The sequence below is a fragment of the Ursus arctos genome, chromosome Y, assembly GCF_023065955.2.
Source record: "Ursus arctos isolate Adak ecotype North America chromosome Y, UrsArc2.0, whole genome shotgun sequence".
Taxonomy (NCBI): Eukaryota; Metazoa; Chordata; class Mammalia; order Carnivora; family Ursidae; genus Ursus; species Ursus arctos.
The window spans coordinates 21,119,286-21,139,009 of record NC_079874.1 but is presented as its reverse complement, the minus strand read 5'-3'; positions in this window follow the sequence as shown (position 1 = coordinate 21,139,009).

The following is a 19,724-nucleotide window of genomic DNA, read 5'->3' as shown; positions in this document are numbered from 1 at the left end:
GTGTGTGTGTGTGTGTTTGCGGGAAACCATTTGTATGCCTGTAAGAAAAAGTCGATGGGTGTTTGTGTGTGTTTCTTCTGTATGTGTGTTTCGGGACCACGTTTGTGAATATGTTAGGTCAGTTCCAAGTGTCGATGGCTCTGCTAGAGACCCAGTGTGAGTGCTGTGTTGTGAGTGTGACAGTGTGTGTGTGTGTGTCTGTGTGTGTTTCGAAACCCCACTGTGTATGCCTTTACGAAAAAGTCGATGGGTGTTTGGTTGTGTGTCTTGCGTATGTGTGTGTGGGGACCACGTTTTTAAGTATGTTAGGGCAGTTCGAAGTGTTGATGGTTATGCCGGAGACCCAATGTGAGTGCTGTGTTGTGAGTGTGACAGTTTGTGTGTGTGTGTCTGTGTGTGTGTTTCAGGGAAACCATTGTGTATGACTGTAAGAAAAAGTCGATGGGTGTTTGTGTGTTTCTTGTATATGTGTGTGTCTGGCCACGTTTGAGAGTATGTTAGGGCAGTTTCAAGTGTTGAGGGTTCTGCGGGAGACCCAGTGTGAGTGCTGTGTTGTGAGTGTGATAGTGTATGTGTGTGTGTGTGTGTGTGTGTTTGCGGGAAACCATTTTGTATGCCTGTAAGAAAAGTCAATGGGTTTTTCTGTGTGTTTCTTGTGTATGTGTGTCTCGGGACAACGTATTTGGGTATGTCAGGGCAGTTCTAAGTGATGATGGCTCTGCAAGGAACAGTGTGAGTGCTGTGTTGTGAGTGTGACAGTGTGTGTGTGTGTTTGGGGGAACCCCACTGTGTCTGCCTGTAAGGAAATGTCGATGCGTGTTTGTGTGTGTTTCTTGTGTATCTGTGTTTCGGGAGCACGTATGTGAGTGTGTCAGGGCAGTTCCAAGTGTTCATGGCTCTGCTGGAGATCCAGTGTGAGTGCTGTGTTGTGAGGGTGACATTGTGTGTGTGTGTGTGTGTGTGTGTGTTGCGGGAAACCATATGTATGCGTGTAAGAAAAAGTCGATGGGTGTTTGTGTGTGTTTCTTCTGTATGTGTGTTTCGGGACCACGTTTGTGAATATGTTAGGTCAGTTCCAAGTGTTGATGGCTCTCCTGGAGACCCAGTGTGAGTGCTGTGTTGTGAGTGTGACAGTTTGTGTGTGTGTGTCTGTGTGTGTGTTTCAGGGAAACCATTGTGTATGACTGTAAGAAAAAGTCGATGGGTGTTTGTGTGTTACTTGTATATGTGTGTGTCGGGCCACGTTTGAGAGTATGTTAGGGCAGTTTCAAGTGTTGAGGGTTCTGCGGGAGACCCAGTGTGAGTGCTGTGTTGTGAGGGTGACATTGTGTGTGTGTGTGTCTGTGTGTGTGTTTTTCGGAAAACCACTGTGTCTGCCTGTAAGAAGAGTCGATGGGTGTTTGTTTGTGTTTCTGTGTATGTGTGTGTCAGGACCACGTTTGTGTGTAAATAAGGGTAGTTCTAAGTCATTCTGAGAGTTGTGTTGTGAGTGTGATAGTTTATGTGTGTGTATATGTGTTTGTGGTAAATTATTATGTATGCCTGTAAATAAAGTCGATGGGTGTTTTTGTGTGTTTCTTGTGTATTTGTGTGTTGGGACCTCGTTTTTCAGTATGTTAGGGAATTCCAAATGCTGATGTCTACGCCGGGGACCCAGTGTGAGTGCTGTGTTGTGAGTGTGATAGTGTGTGTGTGTGTGTGTTTGCGGGAAACCATTTTGTATGCCTGTAAGAAAAAGTCGATGGGTGTTTCTGTGTGTTTCTTGTGTATGTGTGTCTCGGGACAACGTTTTTGGGTATGTCAGGGCAGTTCCAAGTGATGATGGCTCTGCAAGGAACAGTGTGAGTGCTGTGTTGTAAGTGTGACAGTGTGTGTGTGTGTGTGTGTGTGTGTGTGTGTTTGGGGGAAGCCCACTGTGTCTGCCTGTAAGGAAATGTCGATGCGTGTTTGTGTGTGTTTCTTGTGTATCTGTGTTTCGGGAGCACGTATGTGAGTGTGTCAGGGCAGTTCCAAGTGTTCATGGCTCTGCTGGAGATCCAGTGTGAGTGCTGTGTTGTGAGGGTGACATTGTGTGTGTGTGTGTGTGTTTGTTGCGGGAAACCATTTGTATGCCTGTAAGAAAAAGTCGATGGGTGTTTGTGTGTGTTTCTTCTGTATGTGTGTTTCAGGACCACGTTTGTGAATATGTTAGGTCAGTTCCAAGTGTTGATGGCTCTGCTGGAGACCCAGTGTGAGTGCTGTGTTGTGAGTGTGACAGTGTGTGTGTGTGTGTCTGTGTGTGTTTCGAAACCCCACTGTGTATGCCTTTACGAAAAAGTCGATGGGTGTTTGGTTGTGTTTCTTGCGTATGTGTGTGTCGGGACCACGTTTTTGAGTATGTTAGGGCAGTTCGAAGTGTTGATGGTTATGCCGGAGACCCAATGTGAGTGCTGTGTTGTGAGTGTGACAGTTTGTGTGTGTGTGTCTGTGTGTGTGTTTCAGGGAAACCATTGTGTATGACTGTAAGAAAAAGTCGTTGGGTGTTTGTGTGTTACTTGTATATGTGTGTGTCTGGCCACGTTTGAGAGTATGTTAGGGCAGTTTCAAGTGTTGAGGGTTCTGCGGGAGACCCAGTGTGAGTGCTGTGTTGTGAGTGTCATAGTGTGTGTGTGTGTGTGTCTGTGTGTGTGTGTTTTGGGAACACCACTGTGTCTGCCTGTAAGAAAAGTCGATGGGTGTTTGTGTGTGTTTCTGTGTATGTGTGTGACGGGACCACGTTTGTGTGTATATAAGGGTAGTTCTAAGTCATTCTGAGAGTTGTGTTGTGAGTGTGATAGTTTATGTGTGTGTTTATGTGTTTGTGGTAAACCATTATGCATGCCTGTTAATAAAGTCGATGGGTGTTTTTGTGTGTTTCTTGTGTATGTGCGGGTTGAGACCTCGTTTTTGAGTATGTTAGGGAATTCCAAATGCTGATGTCTATGCCGGGGACCCAGTGTGAGTGCTGTGTTGTGAGTGTGATAATGTATGTGTGTGTGTGTGTGTGTGTTTGAGGGAAACCATTTTGTATGCCTGTAAGAAAATGTCGATGGGTGTTTCTGTGTGTTTCTTGTGTATGTGTGTCTCGGGACAACGTTTTTGGGTATGTCAGGGCAGTTCCAAGTGGTGATGGCTCTGCAAGGAACAGTGTGAGTGCTGTGTTGTGAGTGTGACAGTGTGTGTGTGTGTGTTTGGGGGAACCCCACTGTGTCTGCCTGTAAGGAAATGTCGATGGGTGTTTGTGTGTGTTTCTTGTGTATCTGTGTTTTGGGAGCACGTATGTGAGCGTGTCAGTGCAGTTCCAAGTGTTCATGGCTCTGCTGGAGATCCAGTGTAAGTGCTGTGTTGTGAGGGTGACATTGTGTGTGTGTGTGTGTGTGTGTGTGTGTGTGTGTGTGTTTGCGGGAAACCATTTGTATGCCTGTAAGAAAAAGTCGATGAGTGTTTGTGTGTGTTTCTTCTGTATGTGTGTTTCGGGACCACGTTTGTGAATATGTTAGTTCAGTTCCAAGTGTCGATGGCTCTGCTGGCGACCCAGTGTGAGTGCTGTGTTGTGAGTGTGACAGTGTGTGTGTGTGTGTCTGTGTGTGTTTCGAAACCCCACTGTGTATGCCTTTACGAAAAAGTCGATGGGTGTTTGGTTGTGTTTCTTGCGTATGTGTGTGTCGGGACCACGTTTTTGAGTATGTTAGGGCAGTTCGAAGTGTTGATGGTCATGCCGGAGACCCAATGTGAGTGCTGTGTTGTGAGTGTGACAGTTTGTGTGTGTGTGTCTGTGTGTGTGTTTCAGGGAAACCATTGTGTATGAGTGTAAGAAAAAGTCGATGGGTGTTTGTGTGTTACTTGTATATGTGTGTGTCGGGCCACGTTTGAGAGTATGTTAGGGCAGTTTCAAGTGTTGAGGGTTCTGCGGGAGACCCAGTGTGAGTGCTGTGTTGTGAGTGTGATAGTGTGTGTGTGTGTGTGTGTTTGCGGGAAACCATTTTGTATGCCTGTATGAAAAAGTCGATGGGTGTTTCTGTGTGTTTCTTGTGTATGTGTGTGTCGGGACAACGCTTTGGGTATGTCAGGGCAGTTCCAAGTGCTGATTGCTCTGCAAGGAACAGTGTGAGTGCTGTGTTGTGAGTGTGACAGTGTGTGTGTGTGTGTGTGTTTGCGGGAAACCATTTTGTATGCCTGTAAGAAAAAGTCGATGGGTGTTTCTGTGTGTTTCTTGTGTATGTGTTTCTCCGGACAACGTATTTGGGTATGTCAGGGCAGTTCCAAGTGGTGATGGCTCTGCAAGGAACAGTGTGAGTGCTGTGTTGTGAGTGTGATAGTGTGTGTGTGTGTGTTTGGGGGAACCCCACTGTGTCTTCCTGTAAGGAAATGTCGATGGGTGTTTGTGTGTGTTTCTTGTGTATCTGTGTTTCGGGAGCACGTATGTGAGTGTGTCAGGGCAGTTCCAAGTGTTCATGGCTCTGCTGGAGATCCAGTGTGAGTGCTGTGTTGTGAGGGTGACATTGTGTGTGTGTGTGTGTGTGTGTGTGTGTGTGTTTGCGGGAAACCATTTGTATGCCTGTAAGAAAAAGTCGATGGGTGTTTGTGTGTGTTTCTTCTGTATGTGTGTTTCGGGACAACGTTTGTGAATATGTTAGGTCAGTTCCAAGTGTCGATGGCTCTGCTGGCGACCCAGTGTGAGTGCTGTGTTGTGAGTGTGACAGTGTGTGTGTGTGTCTGTGTGTGTGTTTCGAACCCCACTGTGTATGCCTTTACGAAAAAGTCGATGGGTGTTTGGTTGTGTTTCTTGCGTATGTGTGTGTCGGGACCACGTTTTTGAGTATGTTAGGGCAGTTCGAAGTGTTGATGGTTATGCCGGAGACCCAATGTGAGTGCTGTGTTGTGAGTGTGACAGTTTGTGTGTGTGTGTCTGTGTGTGTGTTTCAGGGAAACCATTGTGTATGACTGTAAGAAAAAGTCGATGGGTGTTTGTGTGTTACTTGTATATGTGTGTGTCGGGCCACGTTTGAGAGTATGTTAGGGCAGTTTCAAGTGTTGAGGGTTCTGCGGGAGACCCAGTGTGAGTGCTGTGTTGTGAGTGTGATAGTGTGTGTGTGTGTGTGTGTGTGTTTGCGGGAAACCATTTTGTATGCCTGTAAGAAAAAGTCGATGGGTGTTTCTGTGTGTTTCTTGTGTATGTGTGTCTCGGGACAACGTATTTGGGTATGTCAGGGCAGTTCCAAGTGGTGTTGGCTCTGCAAGGAACAGTGTGAGTGCTGTGTTGTGAGTGTGACAGTGTGTGTGTGTGTGTTTGGGGGAACCCCACTGTGTCTGCCTGTAAGGAAATGTCGATGGGTGTTTGTGTGTGTTTCTTGTGTATCTGTGTTTCGGGAGCACGTATGTGAGTGTGTCAGGGCAGTTCCAAGTGTTCATGGCTCTGCTGGAGACCCAGTGTGAGTGCTGTGTTGTGAGTGTGACAGTGTGTGTGTGTGTGTCTGTGTGTGTGTTTCGAACCCCACTGTGTATGCCTTTACGAAAAAGTCGATGGGTGTTTGGTTGTGTTTCTTGCGTATGTGTGTGTCGGGACCACGTTTTTGAGTATGTTAGGGCAGTTCGAAGTGTTGATGGTTATGCCGGAGACCCAATGTGAGTGCTGTGTTGTGAGTGTGACAGTTTGTGTGTGTGTGTCTGTGTGTGTGTTTCAGGGAAACCATTGTGTATGACTGTAAGAAAAAGTCGATGGGTGTTTGTGTGTTACTTGTATATGTGTGTGTCGGGCCACGTTTGAGAGTATGTTAGGGCAGTTTCAAGTGTTGAGGGTTCTGCGGGAGACCCAGTGTGAGTGCTGTGTTGTGAGTGTGATAGTGTATGTGTGTGTGTGTGTGTGTGTTTGCGGGAAACCATTTTGTATGCCTGTAAGAAAAAGTCGATGGGTGTTTCTGTGTGTTTCTTGTGTATGTGTGTCTCGGGACAACGTATTTGGGTATGTCAGGGCAGTTCCAAGTGGTGATGGCTCTGCAAGGAACAGTGTGAGTGCTGTGTTGTGAGTGTGACAGTGTGTGTGTGTGTGTTTGGGGGAACCCCACTGTGTCTGCCTGTAAGGAAATGTCGATGGGTGTTTGTGTGTGTTTCTTGTGTATCTGTGTTTTGGGAGCACGTATGTGAGCGTGTCAGTGCAGTTCCAAGTGTTCATGGCTCTGCTGGAGATCCAGTGTGAGTGCTGTGTTGTGAGGGTGACATTGTGTGTGTGTGTGTGTGTGTGTGTGTTTGTGTGTGTGTTTGCGGGAAACCATTTGTATGCCTGTAAGAAAAAGTCGATGAGTGTTTGTGTGTGTTTCTTCTTTATGTGTGTTTCGGGACCACGTTTGTGAATATGTTAGTTCAGTTCCAAGTGTCGATGGCTCTGCTGGCGACCCAGTGAGTGCTGTGTTGTGAGTGTGACAGTGTGTGTGTGTGTGTCTGTGTGTGTTTCGAAACCCCACTGTGTATGCCTTTACGAAAAAGTCGATGGGTGTTTGGTTGTGTTTCTTGCGTATGTGTGTGTCGGGACCACGTTTTTGAGTATGTTAGGGCAGTTCGAAGTGTTGATGGTCATGCCGGAGACCCAATGTGAGTGCTGTGTTGTGAGTGTGACAGTTTGTGTGTGTGTGTCTGTGTGTGTGTTTCAGGGAAACCATTGTGTATGACTGTAAGAAAAAGTCGATGGGTGTTTGTGTGTTACTTGTATATGTGTGTGTCGGGCCACGTTTGAGAGTATGTTAGGGCAGTTTCAAGTGTTGAGGGTTCTGCGGGAGTCCCAGTGTGAGTGCTGTGTTGTGAGTGTGATAGTGTGTGTGTGTGTGTGTGTTTGCGGGAAACCATTTTGTATGCCTGTATGCAAAAGTCGATGGGTGTTTCTCTGTGTTTCTTGTGTATGTGTGTGTCGGGACAACGCTTTGGGTATGTCAGGGCAGTTCCAAGTGCTGATTGCTCTGCAAGGAACAGTGTGAGTGCTGTGTTGTGAGTGTGACAGTGTGTGTGTGTGTGTGTGTTTGCGGGAAACCATTTTGTATGCCTGTAAGAAAAAGTCGATGGGTGTTTCTGTGTGTTTCTTGTGTATGTGTTTCTCCGGACAACGTATTTGGGTATGTCAGGGCAGTTCCAAGTGGTGATGGCTCTGCAAGGAACAGTGTGAGTGCTGTGTTGTGAGTGTGATAGTGTGTGTGTGTGTGTTTGGGGGAACCCCACTGTGTCTTCCTGTAAGGAAATGTCGATGGGTGTTTGTGTGTGTTTCTTGTGTATCTGTGTTTCGGAAGCACGTATGTGAGTGTGTCAGGGCAGTTCCAAGTGTTCATGGCTCTGCTGGAGATCCAGTGTGAGTGCTGTGTTGTGAGGGTGACATTGTGTGTGTGTGTGTGTGTGTGTGTGTGTGTGTGTGTTTGCGGGAAACCATTTGTATGCCTGTAAGAAAAAGTCGATGGGTGTTTGTGTGTGTTTCTTCTGTATGTGTGTTTCGGGACAACGTTTGTGAATATGTTAGGTCAGTTCCAAGTGTCGATGGCTCTGCTGGCGACCCAGTGTGAGTGCTGTGTTGTGAGTGTGACAGTGTGTGTGTGTGTCTGTGTGTGTGTTTCGAACCCCACTGTGTATGCCTTTACGAAAAAGTCGATGGGTGTTTGGTTGTGTTTCTTGCGTATGTGTGTGTTGGGACCACGTTTTTGAGTATGTTAGGGCAGTTCGAAGTGTTGATGGTTATGCCGGAGACCCAATGTGAGTGCTGTGTTGTGAGTGTGACAGTTTGTGTGTGTGTGTCTGTGTGTGTGTTTCAGGGAAACCATTGTGTATGACTGTAAGAAAAAGTCGATGGGTGTTTGTGTGTTACTTGTATATGTGTGTGTCGGGCCACGTTTGAGAGTATGTTAGGGCAGTTTCAAGTGTTGAGGGTTCTGCGGGAGACCCAGTGTGAGTGCTGTGTTGTGAGTGTGATAGTGTGTGTGTGTGTGTGTGTGTGTGTGTGAGTTTGCGGGAAACCATTTTGTATGCCTGTAAGAAAAAGTCGATGGGTGTTTCTGTGTGTTTCTTGTGTATGTATGTCTCGGGACAACGTATTTGGGTATGTCGGGGCAGTTCCAAGTGGTGATGGCTCTGCAAGGAACAGTGTGAGTGCTGTGTTGTGAGTGTGACAGTGTGTGTGTGTGTTTGGGGGAACCCCACTGTGTCTGCCTGTAAGGAAATGTCGATGGGTGTTTGTGTGTGTTTCTTGTGTATCTGTGTTTCGGGAGCACGTATGTGAGTGTGTCAGGGCAGTTCCAAGTGTTCATGGCTCTGCTGGAGATCCAGTGTGAGTGCTGTGTTCTGAGGGTGACATTGTGTGTGTGTGTGTGTGTGTGTTGCGGAAAACCATTTGTATGCCTGTAAGAAAAAGTCGATGGGTGTTTGTGTGTGTTTCTTCTGTATGTGTGTTTCGGGACCACGTTTGTGAATATGTTAGGTCAGTTCCAAGTGTTGATGGCTCTGCTGGCGACCCAGTGTGAGTGCTGTGTTGTGAGTGTGACAGTGTGTGTGTGTGTGTCTGTGTGTGTGTTTCGAACCCCACTGTGTATGCCTTTACGAAAAAGTCGATGGGTGTTTGGTTGTGTTTCTTGTGTATGTGTGTGTCGGGACCACGTTTTTGAGTATGTTAGGGCAGTTCGAAGTGTTGATGGTTATGCCGGAGACCCAATGTGAGTGCTGTGTTGTGAGTGTGACACTTTGTGTGTGTGTGTCTGTGTGTGTGTTTCAGGGAAACCATTGTGTATGACTGTAAGAAAAAGTCGATGGGTGTTTGTGTGTTACTTGTATATGTGTGTGTCGGGCCACGTTTGAGAGTATGTTAGGGCAGTTTCAAGTGTTGAGGGTTCTGCGGGAGACCCAGTGTGAGTGCTGTGTTGTGAGTGTGATAGTGCGTGTGTGTGTGTGTGTGTTTGCGGGAAACCATTTTGTATGCCTGTAAGAAAAAGTCGATGGGTGTTTCTGTGTGTTTCTTGTGTATGTGTGTCTCGGGACAACGTATTTGGGTATGTCAGGGCAGTTCCAAGTGGTGATGGCTCTGCAAGGAACAGTGTGAGTGCTGTGTTGTGAGTGTGACAGTGTGTGTGTGTGTGTTTGGGGGAACCCCACTGTGTCTGCCTGTAAGGAAATGTCGATGGGTGTTTGTGTGTGTTTCTTGTGTATCTGTGTTTCGGGAGCACGTATGTGAGTGTGTCAGGGCAGTTCCAAGTGTTCATGGCTCTGCTGGAGATCCAGTGTGAGTGCTGTGTTGTGAGGGTGACATCGTGTGTGTGTGTGTGTGTGTGTGTGTGTGTTGCGGGAAACCATTTGTATGCCTGTAAGAAAAAGTCGATGGGTGTTTGTGTGTGTTTCTTCTGTATGTGTGTTTCGACCACGTTTGTGAATATGTTAGGTCAGTTCCAAGTGTCGATGGCTCTGCTGGCGACCCAGTGTGAGTGCTGTGTTGTGAGTGTGACAGTGTGTGTGTGTGTCTGTGTGTGTGTTTCGAACCCCACTGTGTATGCCTTTACGAAAAAGTCGATGGGTGTTTGGTTGTGTTTCTTGCGTATGTGTGTGTTGGGACCACGTTTTTGAGTATGTTAGGGCAGTTCGAAGTGTTGATGGTTATGCCGGAGACCCAATGTGAGTGCTGTGTTGTGAGTGTGACAGTTTGTGTGTGTGTGTCTGTGTGTGTGTTTCAGGGAAACCATTGTGTATGAGTGTAAGAAAAAGTCGATGGGTGTTTGTGTGTTACTTGTATATGTGTGTGTCGGGCCACGTTTGAGAGTATGTTAGGGCAGTTTCAAGTGTTGAGGGTTCTGCGGGAGACCCAGTGTGAGTGCTGTGTTGTGAGTGTGATAGTGTATGTGTGTGTGTGTGTGTGTTTGCGGGAAACCATTTTGTATGCCTGTAAGAAAAAGTCGATGGGTGTTTCTGTGTGTTTCTTGTGTATGTGTGTCTCGGGACAACGTATTTGGGTATGTCAGGGCAGTTCCAAGTGGTGATGGCTCTGCAAGGAACAGTGTGAGTGCTGTGTTGTGAGTGTGACAGTGTGTGTGTGTGTGTTTGGGGGAACCCCACTGTGTCTGCCTGTAAGGAAATGTCGATGGGTGTTTGTGTGTGTTTCTTGTGTATCTGTGTTTCGGGAGCACGTATGTGAGTGTGTCAGGGCAGTTCCAAGTGTTCATGGCTCTGCTGGAGATCCAGTGTGAGTGCTGTGTTGTGAGGGTGACATTGTGTGTGTGTGTGTGTGTGTGTGTGTGTTGCGGGAAACCATTTGTATGCCTGTAAGAAAAAGTCGATGGGTGTTTGTGTGTGTTTCTTCTGTATGTGTGTTTCGGGACCACGTTTGTGAATATGTTAGGTCAGTTCCAAGTGTTGATGGCTCTGCTGGAGACCCAGTGTGAGTGCTGTGTTGTGAGTGTGACACTGTGTGTGTGTGTGTCTGTGTGTGTGTTTCGAACCCCACTGTGTATGCCTTTACGAAAAAGTCGATGGGTGTTTGGTTGTGTTTCTTGTGTATGCGTGTGTCGGGACCACGTTTTTGAGTATGTTAGGGCAGTTCGAAGTGTTGATGGTTATGCCGGAGACCCAATGTGAGTGCTGTGTTGTGAGTGTGACAGTTTGTGTGTGTGTGTCTGTGTGTGTGTTTCAGGGAAACCATTGTGTATGACTGTAAGAAAAAGTCGATGGGTGTTTGTGTGTTACTTGTATATGTGTGTGTCGGGCCACGTTTGAGAGTATGTTAGGGCAGTTTCAAGTGTTGAGGGTTCTGCGGGAGACCCAGTGTGAGTGCTGTGTTGTGAGTGTGATAGTGTGTGTGTGTGTGTGTGTGTGTGAGTTTGCGGGAAACCATTTTGTATGCCTGTAAGAAAAAGTCGATGGGTGTTTCTGTGTGTTTCTTGTGTATGTGTGTCTCGGGACAACGTATTTGGGTATGTCGGGGCAGTTCCAAGTGGTGATGGCTCTGCAAGGAACAGTGTGAGTGCTGTGTTGTGAGTGTGACAGTGTGTGTGTGTGTGTTTGGGGGAACCCCACTGTGTCTGCCTGTAAGGAAATGTCGATTGGTGTTTGTGTGTGTTTCTTGTGTATCTGTGTTTCGGGAGCACGTATGTGAGTGTGTCAGGGCAGTTCCAAGTGTTCATGGCTCTGCTGGAGATCCAGTGTGAGTGCTGTGTTGTGAGGGTGACATTGTGTGTGTGTGTGTGTGTGTGTGTGTTGCGGGAAACCATTTGTATGCCTGTAAGAAAAAGTCGATGGGTGTTTGTGTGTGTTTCTTCTGTATGTGTGTTTCGGGACCACGTTTGTGAATATGTTAGGTCAGTTCCAAGTGTTGATGGCTCTGCTGGAGACCCAGTGTGAGTGCTGTGTTGTGAGTGTGACAGTGTGTGTGTGTGTGTCTGTGTGTGTTTCGAAACCCCACTGTGTATGCCTTTACGAAAAAGTCGATGGGTGTTTGGTTGTGTTTCTTGCGTATGTGTGTGTCGGGACCACGTTTTTGAGTATGTTAGGGCAGTTCGAAGTGTTGATGGTTATGCCGGAGACCCAATGTGAGTGCTGTGTTGTGAGTGTGACAGTTTGTGTGTGTGTGTCTGTGTGTGTGTTTCAGGGAAACCATTGTGTATGACTGTAAGAAAAAGTCGATGGGTGTTTGTGTGTTACTTGTATATGTGTGTGTCGGGCCACGTTTGAGAGTATGTTAGGGCAGTTTCAAGTGTTGAGGGTTCTGCGGGAGACCCAGTGTGAGTGCTGTGTTGTGAGTGTGATAGTGTGTGTGTGTGTGTGTGTGTGTGTTTGCGGGAAACCATTTTGTATGCCTGTAAGAAAAAGTCGATGGGTGTTTCTGTGTGTTTCTTGTGTATGTGTGTCTCGGGACAACGTATTTGGGTATGTCAGGGCAGTTCCAAGTGGTGTTGGCTCTGCAAGGAACAGTGTGAGTGCTGTGTTGTGAGTGTGACAGTGTGTGTGTGTGTGTTTGGGGGAACCCCACTGTGTCTGCCTGTAAGGAAATGTCGATGGGTGTTTGTGTGTGTTTCTTGTGTATCTGTGTTTCGGGAGCACGTATGTGAGTGTGTCAGGGCAGTTCCAAGTGTTCATGGCTCTGCTGGAGACCCAGTGTGAGTGCTGTGTTGTGAGTGTGACAGTGTGTGTGTGTGTGTCTGTGTGTGTGTTTCGAACCCCACTGTGTATGCCTTTACGAAAAAGTCGATGGGTGTTTGGTTGTGTTTCTTGCGTATGTGTGTGTCGGGACCACGTTTTTGAGTATGTTAGGGCAGTTCGAAGTGTTGATGGTTATGCCGGAGACCCAATGTGAGTGCTGTGTTGTGAGTGTGACAGTTTGTGTGTGTGTGTCTGTGTGTGTGTTTCAGGGAAACCATTGTGTATGACTGTAAGAAAAAGTCGATGGGTGTTTGTGTGTTACTTGTATATGTGTGTGTCGGGCCACGTTTGAGAGTATGTTAGGGCAGTTTCAAGTGTTGAGGGTTCTGCGGGAGACCCAGTGTGAGTGCTGTGTTGTGAGTGTGATAGTGTATGTGTGTGTGTGTGTGTGTGTTTGCGGGAAACCATTTTGTATGCCTGTAAGAAAAAGTCGATGGGTGTTTCTGTGTGTTTCTTGTGTATGTGTGTCTCGGGACAACGTATTTGGGTATGTCAGGGCAGTTCCAAGTGGTGATGGCTCTGCAAGGAACAGTGTGAGTGCTGTGTTGTGAGTGTGACAGTGTGTGTGTGTGTGTTTGGGGGAACCCCACTGTGTCTGCCTGTAAGGAAATGTCGATGGGTGTTTGTGTGTGTTTCTTGTGTATCTGTGTTTCGGGAGCACGTATGTGAGTGTGTCAGGGCAGTTCCAAGTGTTCATGGCTCTGCTGGAGATCCAGTGTGAGTGCTGTGTTGTGAGGGTGACATTGTGTGTGTGTGTGTGTGTGTGTGTTGCGGGAAACCATTTGTATGCCTGTAAGAAAAAGTCGATGGGTGTTTGTGTGTGTTTCTTCTGTATGTGTGTTTCGACCACGTTTGTGAATATGTTAGGTCAGTTCCAAGTGTCGATGGCTCTGCTGGCGACCCAGTGTGAGTGCTGTGTTGTGAGTGTGACAGTGTGTGTGTGTGTCTGTGTGTGTGTTTCGAACCCCACTGTGTATGCCTTTACGAAAAAGTCGATGGGTGTTTGGTTGTGTTTCTTGCGTATGTGTGTGTCGGGACCACGTTTTTGAGTATGTTAGGGCAGTTCGAAGTGTTAATGGTTATGCCGGAGACCCAATGTGAGTGCTGTGTTGTGAGTGTGACAGTTTGTGTGTGTTTGTCTGTGTGTGTGTTTCAGGGAAACCATTGTGTATGAGTGTAAGAAAAAGTCGATGGGTGTTTGTGTGTTACTTGTATATGTGTGTGTCGGGCCACGTTTGAGAGTATGTTAGGGCAGTTTCAAGTGTTGAGGGTTCTGCGGGAGACCCAGTGTGAGTGCTGTGTTGTGAGTGTGATAGTGTATGTGTGTGTGTGTGTGTGTTTGCGGGAAACCATTTTGTATGCCTGTAAGAAAAAGTCGATGGGTGTTTCTGTGTGTTTCTTGTGTATGTGTGTCTCGGGACAACGTATTTGGGTATGTCAGGGCAGTTCCAAGTGGTGATGGCTCTGCAAGGAACAGTGTGAGTGCTGTGTTGTGAGTGTGACAGTGTGTGTGTGTGTGTTTGGGGGAACCCCACTGTGTCTGCCTGTAAGGAAATGTCGATGGGTGTTTGTGTGTGTTTCTTGTGTATCTGTGTTTCGGGAGCACGTATGTGAGTGTGTCAGGGCAGTTCCAAGTGTTCATGGCTCTGCTGGAGATCCAGTGTGAGTGCTGTGTTGTGAGGGTGACATTGTGTGTGTGTGTGTTTGTGTGTGTTGCGGGAAACCATTTGTATGCCTGTAAGAAAAAGTCGATGGGTGTTTGTGTGTGTTTCTTCTGTATGTGTGTTTCGGGACCACGTTTGTGAATATGTTAGGTCAGTTCCAAGTGTTGATGGCTCTGCTGGAGACCCAGTGTGAGTGCTGTGTTGTGAGTGTGACAGTGTGTGTGTGTGTGTCTGTGTGTGTGTTTCGAACCCCACTGTGTATGCCTTTACGAAAGAGTCGATGGGTGTTTGGTTGTGTTTCTTGCGTATGTGTGTGTCGGGACCACGTTTTTGAGTATGTTAGGGCAGTTCGAAGTGTTGATGGTTATGCCGGAGACCCAATGTGAGTGCTGTGTTGTGAGTGTGACAGTTTGTGTGTGTGTGTCTGTGTGTGTGTTTCAGGGAAACCATTGTGTATGACTGTAAGAAAAAGTCAATGGGTGTTTGTGTGTTACTTGTATATGTGTGTGTCGGGCCACGTTTGAGAGTATGTTAGGGCAGTTTCAAGTGTTGAGGGTTCTGCGGGAGACCCAGTGTGAGTGCTGTCTTGTGAGTGTGATAGTGTGTGTGTGTGTGTGTGTGTGTTTGCGGGAAACCATTTTGTATGCCTGTAAGAAAAAGTCGATGGGTGTTTCTGTGTGTTTCTTGTGTATGTGTGTCTCGGGACAACGTTTTTGGGTATGTCAGGGCAGTTCCAAGTGGTGATGGCTCTGCAAGGAACAGTGTGAGTGCTGTGTTGTGAGTGTGACAGTGTGTGTGTGTGTGTTTGGGGGAACCCCACTGTGTCTGCCTGTAAGGAAATGTCGATGGGTGTTTGTGTGTGTTTCTTGTGTATCTGTGTTTCGGGAGCACGTATGTGAGCGTGTCAGTGCAGTTCCAAGTGTTCATGGCTCTGCTGGAGATCCAGTGTGAGTGCTGTGTTGTGAGGGTGACATTGTGTGTGTGTGTGTGTGTGTGTGTGTTTGCGGGAAACCATTTGTATGCCTGTAAGAAAAAGTCGATGGGTGTTTGTGTGTGTTTCTTCTGTATGTGTGTTTCGGGACAACGTTTGTGAATATGTTAGGTCAGTTCCAAGTGTCGATGGCTCTGCTGGCGACCCAGTGTGAGTGCTGTGTTGTGAGTGTGACAGTGTGTGTGTGTGTGTCTGTGTGTGTGTTTCGAACCCCACTGTGTATGCCTTTACGAAAAAGTCGATGGGTGTTTGGTTGTGTTTCTTGCGTATGTGTGTGTCGGGACCACGTTTTTGAGTATGTTAGGGCAGTTCGAAGTGTTGATGGTTATGCCGGAGACCCAATGTGAGTGCTGTGTTGTGAGTGTGACAGTTTGTGTGTGTGTGTCTGTGTGTGTGTTTCAGGGAAACCATTGTGTATGACTGTAAGAAAAAGTCGATGGGTGTTTGTGTGTTACTTGTATATGTGTGTGTCAGGCCACGTTTGAGAGTATGTTAGGGCAGTTTCAAGTGTTGAGGGTTCTGCGGGAGACCCAGTGTGAGTGCTGTGTTGTGAGTGTGATAGTGTATGTGTGTGTGTGTGTGTGTGTGTTTGCGGGAAACCATTTTGTATGCCTGTAAGAAAAAGTCGATGTGTGTTTCTGTGTGTTTCTTGTGTATGTGTGTCTCCGGACAACGTATTTGGGTATCTCAGGGCAGTTCCAAGTGGTGATGGCTCTGCAAGGAACAGTGTGAGTGCTGTGTTGTGAGTGTGACAGTGTGTGTGTGTGTGTTTGGGGGAACCCCACTGTGTCTGCCTGTAAGGAAATGTCGATGGGTGTTTGTGTGTGTTTCTTGTGTATCTGTGTTTCGGGAGCACGTATGTGAGTGTGTCAGGGCAGTTCCAAGTGTTCATGGCTCTGCTGGAGATCCAGTGTGAGTGCTGTGTTGTGAGGGTGACATTGTGTGTGTGTGTGTGTGTGTGTGTGTGTGTGTTGCGGGAAACCATTTGTATGCCTGTAAGAAAAAGTCGATGGGTGTTTGTGTGTGTTTCTTCTGTATGTGTGTTTCGGGACCACGTTTGTGAATATGTAGGTCAGTTCCAAGTGTCGATGGCTCTGCTGGCGACCCAGTGTGAGTGCTGTGTTGTGAGTGTGACAGTGTGTGTGTGTGTGTCTGTGTGTGTGTTTCGAACCCCACTGTGTATGCCTTTACGAAAAAGTCGATGGGTGTTTGGTTGTGTTTCTTGCGTATGTGTGTGTCGGGACCACGTTTTTGAGTATGTTAGGGCAGTTCGAAGTGTTGATGGTTATGCCGGAGACCCAATGTGAGTGCTGTGTTGTGAGTGTGACAGTTTGTGTGTGTGTGTCTGTGTGTGTGTTTCAGGGAAACCATTGTGTATGACTGTAAGAAAAAGTCGATGGGTGTTTGTGTGTTACTTGTATATGTGTGTGTCGGGCCACGTTTGAGAGTATGTTAGGGCAGTTTCAAGTGTTGAGGGTTCTGCGGGAGACCCAGTGTGAGTGCTGTGTTGTGAGTGTGATAGTGTATGTGTGTGTGTGTGTGTGTTTGCGGGAAACCATTTTGTATGCCTGTAAGAAAAAGTCGATGGGTGTTTCTGTGTGTTTCTTGTGTATGTGTGTCTCGGGACAACGTATTTGGGTATGTCAGGGCAGTTCCAAGTGGTGATGGCTCTGCAAGGAACAGTGTGAGTGCTGTGTTGTGAGTGTGACAGTGTGTGTGTGTGTGTTTGGGGGAACCCCACTGTGTCTGCCTGTAAGGAAATGTCGATGGGTGTTTGTGTGTGTTTCTTGTGTATCTGTGTTTCGGGAGCACGTATGTGAGTGTGTCAGGGCAGTTCCAAGTGTTCATGGCTCTGCTGGAGATCCAGTGTGAGTGCTGTGTTGTGAGGGTGACATTGTGTGTGTGTGTGTGTGTGTGTGTGTGTGTGTTGCGGGAAACCATTTGTATGCCTGTAAGAAAAATTCGATGGGTGTTTGTGTGTGTTTCTTCTGTATGTGTGTTTCGGGACCACGTTTGTGAATATGTTAGGTCAGTTCCAAGTGTTGATGGCTCTGCTGGAGACCCAGTGTGAGTGCTGTGTTGTGAGTGTGACAGTGTGTGTGTGTGTCTGTGTGTGTGTTTCGAACCCCACTGTGTATGCCTTTACGAAAAAGTCGATGGGTGTTTGGTTGTGTTTTTTGCGTATGTGTGTGTCGGGACCACGTTTTTGAGTATGTTAGGGCAGTTCGAAGTGTTGATGGTTATGCCGGAGACCCAATGTGAGTGCTGTGTTGTGAGTGTGACAGTTTGTGTGTGTGTGTCTGTGTGTGTGTTTCAGGGAAACCATTGTGTATGACTGTAAGAAAATGTCGATGGGTGTTTGTGTGTTACTTGTATATGTGTGTGTCGGGCCACGTTTGAGAGTATGTTAGGGCAGTTTCAAGTGTTGAGGGTTCTGCGGGAGACCCAGTGTGAGTGCTGTGTTGTGAGTGTGATAGTGTGTGTGTGTGTGTGTGTGTTTGCGGGAAACCATTTTGTATGCCTGTAAGAAAAAGTCGATGGGTGTTTCTGTGTGTTTCTTGTGTATGTGTGTCTCGGGACAACGTTTTTGGGTATGTCAGGGCAGTTCCAAGTGGTGATGGCTCTGCAAGGAACAGTGTGAGTGCTGTGTTGTGAGTGTGACAGTGTGTGTGTGTGTGTTTGGGGGAACCCCACTGTGTCTGCCTGTAAGGAAATGTCGATGGGTGTTTGTGTGTGTTTCTTGTGTATCTGTGTTTCGGGAGCACGTATGTGAGCGTGTCAGTGCAGTTCCAAGTGTTCATGGCTCTGCTGGAGATCCAGTGTGAGTGCTGTGTTGTGAGGGTGACATTGTGTGTGTGTGTGTGTGTGTGTGTGTTTGCGGGAAACCATTTGTATGCCTGTAAGAAAAAGTCGATGGGTGTTTGTGTGTGTTTCTTCTGTATGTGTGTTTCGGGACAACGTTTGTGAATATGTTAGGTCAGTTCCAAGTGTCGATGGCTCTGCTGGCGACCCAGTGTGAGTGCTGTGTTGTGAGTGTGACAGTGTGTGTGTGTGTGTCTGTGTGTGTGTTTCGAACCCCACTGTGTATGCCTTTACGAAAAAGTCGATGGGTGTTTGGTTGTGTTTCTTGCGTATGTGTGTGTCGGGACCACGTTTTTGAGTATGTTAGGGCAGTTCGAAGTGTTGATGGTTATGCCGGAGACCCAATGTGAGTGCTGTGTTGTGAGTGTGACAGTTTGTGTGTGTGTGTCTGTGTGTGTGTTTCAGGGAAACCATTGTGTATGACTGTAAGACAAAGTCGATGGGTGTTTGTGTGTTACTTGTATATGTGTGTGTCAGGCCACGTTTGAGAGTATGTTAGGGCAGTTTCAAGTGTTGAGGGTTCTACGGGAGACCCAGTGTGAGTGCTGTGTTGTGAGTGTGATAGTGTATGTGTGTGTGTGTGTGTGTGTGTTTGCGGGAAACCATTTTGTATGCCTGTAAGAAAAAGTCGATGGGTGTTTCTGTGTGTTTCTTGTGTATGTGTGTCTCCGGACAACGTATTTGGGTATGTCAGGGCAGTTCCAAGTGGTGATGGCTCTGCAAGGAACAGTGTGAGTGCTGTGTTGTGAGTGTGACAGTGTGTGTGTGTGTGTTTGGGGGAACCCCACTGTGTCTGCCTGTAAGGAAATGTCGATGGGTGTTTGTGTGTGTTTCTTGTGTATCTGTGTTTCGGGAGCACGTATGTGAGTGTGTCAGGGCAGTTCCAAGTGTTCATGGCTCTGCTGGAGATCCAGTGTGAGTGCTGTGTTGTGAGGGTGACATTGTGTGTGTGTGTGTGTGTGTGTGTGTGTGTTGCGGGAAACCATTTGTATGCCTGTAAGAAAAAGTCGATGGGTGTTTGTGTTGTTTCTTCTGTATGTGTGTTTCGGGACCACGTTTGTGAATATGTTAGGTCAGTTCCAAGTGTCGATGGCTCTGCTGGCGACCCAGTGTGAGTGCTGTGTTGTGAGTGTGACAGTGTGTGTGTGTGTGTCTGTGTGTGTGTTTCGAACCCCACTGTGTATGCCTTTACGAAAAAGTCGATGGGTGTTTGGTTGTGTTTCTTGCGTATGTGTGTGTCGGGACCACGTTTTTGAGTATGTTAGGGCAGTTCGAAGTGTTGATGGTTATGCCGGAGACCCAATGTGAGTGCTGTGTTGTGAGTGTGACAGTTTGTGTGTGTGTGTCTGTGTGTGTGTTTCAGGGAAACCATTGTGTATGACTGTAAGAAAAAGTCGATGGGTGTTTGTGTGTTACTTGTATATGTGTGTGTCGGGCCACGTTTGAGAGTATGTTAGGGCAGTTTCAAGTGTTGAGGGTTCTGCGGGAGACCCAGTGTGAGTGCTGTGTTGTGAGTGTGATAGTGTGTGTGTGTGTGTGTGTTTGCGGGAAACCATTTTGTATGCCTGTAAGAAAAAGTCGATGGGTGTTTCTGTGTGTTTCTTGTGTATGTGTGTCTCGGGACAACGTTTTTGGGTATGTCAGGGCAGTTCCAAGTGGTGATGGCTCTGCAAGGAACAGTGTGAGTGCTGTGTTGTGAGTGTGACAGTGTGTGTGTGTGTGTTTGGGGGAACCCCACTGTGTCTGCCTGTAAGGAAATGTCGATGGGTGTTTGTGTGTGTTTCTTGTGTATCTGTGTTTCGGGAGCACGTATGTGAGCGTGTCAGTGCAGTTCCAAGTGTTCATGGCTCTGCTGGAGATCCAGTGTGAGTGCTGTGTTGTGAGGGTGACATTGTGTGTGTGTGTGTGTGTGTGTGTGTGTTTGCGGGAAACCATTTGTATGCCTGTAAGAAAAAGTCGATGGGTGTTTGTGTGTGTTTCTTCTGTATGTGTGTTTCGGGACAACGTTTGTGAATATGTTAGGTCAGTTCCAAGTGTCGATG